Source organism: Populus euphratica, unplaced genomic scaffold (assembly GCF_000495115.2).
Source record: "Populus euphratica unplaced genomic scaffold, PopEup_1.0 scaffold18.1, whole genome shotgun sequence".
Taxonomy (NCBI): domain Eukaryota; kingdom Viridiplantae; phylum Streptophyta; class Magnoliopsida; order Malpighiales; family Salicaceae; genus Populus; species Populus euphratica.
In genome coordinates, this window is record NW_011499881.1 from 1,301,477 (window position 1) to 1,306,207 (window position 4,731).

Here is a 4,731-nt window from a genome sequence, read left to right on the forward strand (position 1 = left end):
TTTTGCCCTTTTTTCTTTCCCTCTCGTTTTTTTTTTTTTCCTTGTTTGTGAAAGCAGGTACAATAGAGATTGTTTAACTAGATGGAGAAGAGGCACAGCCACCAGGACAATTGAGCATGAGCAGAAGCAGATGGGATGCTTGTAATGATGCAAGAGCAGGGTATAAATAATAGTGAAGCTTGTTGGTGTTTATAAGCACCTCGTCTGAGCTCTCATGCATTAAGAAAATTCAATGCCTAAAAAAAAATAAAAAAATTCAACTTGATGGTTAAAAAAATCAAGCATGAGTTGCAATGAAGATAGTATTTATTGAAATGATATATCGTGACTCTTGCTTGAAGTATATAGTTGGATATTCTAAAAGAAATTAAAAAATGGTGGTTGAATTATTAAAAAAATAACTAAAAAGAGATGGTTTTGAATAAAAATAACTGTACCGGGTAACAATATCTTTTCCGTTCTTTTAACAAATCATTTTGAAATTATTATTATAATGAACAACATAATTTTTTATATTTAAATTATCCTTGACAAATCCATTACGTACCACAAGTTGTACACAGTACTTAATTACTTAAAATAAATACATTGTTGAATTACTTAAAAGATATATAAAAGATTTTTCTTAAAAGGGGGAAAATGTGTTATTCAATTAATAAATTAAATTTTCATAAATTCTAAGTAACAAGATATAAACATGAATAATTAATAGTTGAATCCAATATAACCAATGTTACAAGTAGAGTAATGATTTTTTTATTAAAAAACACTTATACTTTAATTAATATAATGGAGTCATTCGTACAATATCTCAAACATCTGAACCTGCATCAACTTATCTTGAATGGCATGAAATAAGATTTTAAGTTGTATATGAAACATCTCGAATATATATAATGGTGGTGTCAACTTTATATGGCTTTGTCACGTTTAATTTTAAATCCAACGTGCATCCTCTGTTGTTGTTTTTTTTCGCGGTCCCACTTCCTAACGGTGTGATCCACTCAACCATGCAGGGGTACGGAGAGGGAGAGAGAGAGACAGAGAAAATCTTAAAAAACTAAAGTGTCGGTTTGTGTTTTTAGATTTTAAGAAGTTTTTGTTTTTATTTTTTATTTAAAATAAAAAAATTATATTTTTGAATCGTTTTATTTTACTAATTTTTAAAAAATAAAAATTTATTTTAATATATTTCTAAATAAAAATACTTTAAACTTAATCATTATTAAAATCTCAAACACAATATTAAACACAGCCCCGCCTTACAAGAACTCCACATTTAAAACGCCGGGAACAATGGAGGAGAGAGAGGCAAGACTCTACCCACATCCGCATTATTGATTCTTTAACAAGCCAATTGTCCAATTCATTGATCAGGCCTCAGGTAGTTTAATAAGTTGACGGAGGGAGGGCTCTTCAGCTACTGCACCTTGCATTTCATTCTTGTTTATTTTTATATTAAAAAAATAAAAAAATTATTTTTTATTAATATATTTTTAGTGTTTTTAAATTATTTTAATATGTTAATGTTAAAAATAATTTTAAAAAAATAAAAAAAAAATATTTTAACACATTTCTAAATAAAAAATATTTTCAAAAACAATTAAAGCTACATTTCTAAATATACGACCCTTGCAAACAGTTAATGAAGGACCAAAGTTTATTTTAAGTTTTTGCAATTTCGTCACCTTCCATTTGAGTAATTTTGCTATCTCAAAACTGACTGTTTGCATGTGTCCACGGCCAGTGGAATGACGAAGCAATCCATCGCTGAACAGACGCTTTTTGATGTGACCCACGTAGGATATGTTAAATTTATTTTATTTTATTTTATATTTCAAATCATAAATGCTCACTACATGAATATTTTCCACTTTCATCCTGTCTCCTTTTAGTCTCGTTGCTTCTTTCCGTTTCTATTTCTATTTTAACACTACGAGAGACATTGTGTGTTGTTACAGTAGAAAATGCTATATTAAAGAGTTAAATAAAAAAATAATTTTTTAAATAGTATAAATATAGTTTTTTTAATTATATGCATTTTAAAGATAAAAAGCTATTTAGAAAAGTCAATTATATTTTAATATATTTTATATTAAATTAATTTTAATATAATTATATAACTAATTTAGATATATTTTATGCTTTAGAACTTTAGATATAATTAAAAATCTAATGAGTATTTAAAAAATAATAGCTCAAAATCAGACAGCAATAGTTTAAGGTCAAACAACAATAATTGAAAATTAAACAATAACAATTTAAAATTAAACAATAGTAATAAACTTTCATGTGAATAATATAAATAAAAATATAAAAGAATTGTGTCACATGAATACTTATATATTGAGATATTGTTTGTCTCTGATGTTGGAGTGAGAAAATAAACTATTAGTCAATAATTATTAAAATAATTGTTTGTCAATAATTATTTGTTTTTGCATTTTATACAAGGAAATATAGAAATTGTTCTTCGCATAACAAATAGCTAAAATAGTTATTTGTTTACCTCACGCATTGAAATAAGAAAATAAAGAAATAAAAGCTAAAAATATAATTTTTAATATTTGATTTTTTATTTAGCTATCGCGTTGAAGATGATCTTACTAGTTAGGAAATGATAATGATGCACGCTTGTCTTTGAGTTTAAAGCCATGTTTGGTCTTGTTGTATTTATAAATTAAATAATTTTATTTGTTTTTTGGTATTTGGTTTTGGTGTATATGATTTAGTCTTTTTTTTTATTTCTTATTTGTTTCCTTGATTATTTAATAAAAAAATTATTTTTTTTAATTTAGTCATTCAATTCCAATTTGTAATACATTATGCCTTTCAATTTGATTCTTTTTTTTAATTTCTAATTTTTTATAATTGATCCTTTTATATGAGTTTTTTTTTTAATTTCACCATCCAATCAAAGTTTATTTTGTATTATTATTTTTAATTTGGTTCTCAATTGTTTTTCACTGGAGCTATTTTTTTCAATTCAACCCTCTAAACAAAAAAAAATGTGTCATTTTTTCTTTTAATTTATTTTTTTATCCTTTGCCCTTTTTTATTTAAAATTTTCATATATTTTATTTTTATTTGTTCCTTATTCTTTGAAATTTTTTTCTTAACTCTTTTTTAAAAATTTTATTGGTTTTTAATCTCAACTTTTAAACTAAGTTTATGTTTTGCTTCTTCTTTTTTCAATTTTTTACTCATTTTTTTTTTATTTTTTTCCTTTTGTTTTAGTTTTCTCTCTCTTCAATACAATCCTCCTATTAAAAATAAAAATAGTTGTTGTTTAATTTATTATTTTATTTTGATCTTTTTTCTTATTATTTTTTAATTTTAAATCCTTTTGTGTAGTTAATTTTTTTTCCTATTATGTTCTTCATTGTTTGTTGGCTCAACTCAATTGTTTTTATTCCTTTTAATCCAATTTTATGCTCTTATTTTTTTTCAAGGTATCATTATCTTTTACAAAATTTTATCCTGTTAATATTATTATCTTTTATTTTATGATCTAATTAAAATAAAATTAACTTATTAATTTTAGTTGGTGTTATAACTTGAATTATTAATTGATATTATTTTAAAAAATATATTTACATCACTTAAATATTATTTTTTATAAAAAATAAACTCATAATTGAGAGTGTGTTTGGTATTGTGGTAGCTGTTGGTAAACTCATAATTGAGAGTGCGTTTGGTATTGTGGTAGCTGTCGTGGTTGTGGTTTGAAAAAATTTGTTTTATAAAAAGTACTTTTAGTTGAGGTTGGTTTGAATGGTGTTTGGTTAAAACTGTGTTTGAAATTGAAGTTAAAGAAAAAGTAATTTTAATGTGTTTGGTTAAAAAAATGCTTTTCAAATTAAGGTTATAAAATAATTTATATATATGAATGATTTTTAATTTAAATATTGTAGATTTAACTATTGTTATTACTTCATAAAATAAATAATATTGATATAATTTTTATTATTTCATTAAATTATGTGTAATGTCATTACATACGAAATATATCAAACAATGACTATATTTTTCATGGTTTCTTAAGCGACAACAACAAAAACTAAATTTTTTAATTTATGTAGTGTTGCTAAACAATAAAGATTGTGATATCTTTATTATTGGAATTGCAATCAAATTCCATAAATACTACATCATCATGCGATATCTTTGTAATTTATGTAGTGTTATTAAATAATATTAAATACTAGTTTTTTGAGTAAAACACAATTTGTTTTTAAAAAATTACAATTTCATTATAGTACAAGTAAATTTAATTCACCTTAAACTAATTTTTTTTTAAAAAAAATATATATTATTCATGATTAACTGCATTGGTTTTTCAAGAAAAAAACTAAATTTTTTTCATTAATTTTTCAAAAACAAATTGAATATTGCGACAATAAAATATGACTTCACGGTTTCTAAAAATAACCAGGAGAAGTAGCAAAATGCTACTTCTTCAATCTTGTGGCTGGACTCTATTAAACAAAATCAAGTTTATTTTCTTTAACAAATATTAGAATATAGAAAAATATTAGAATATAGAAAAATATAGTAAAATATAACAAGTTTATTCAGCGTGTGTGTGTGTCGTCTATATATATAAAGTAATCAATAAATTATTGGCTGGAGATCAATCGTCGAAAGATTTCGCTAGATTTGTTGAGCCTTCTTTCTCATTGCTCCATTCTCCGTCTTTTTTTCCCCTTATTTTATTCCTTTTTTAGACCA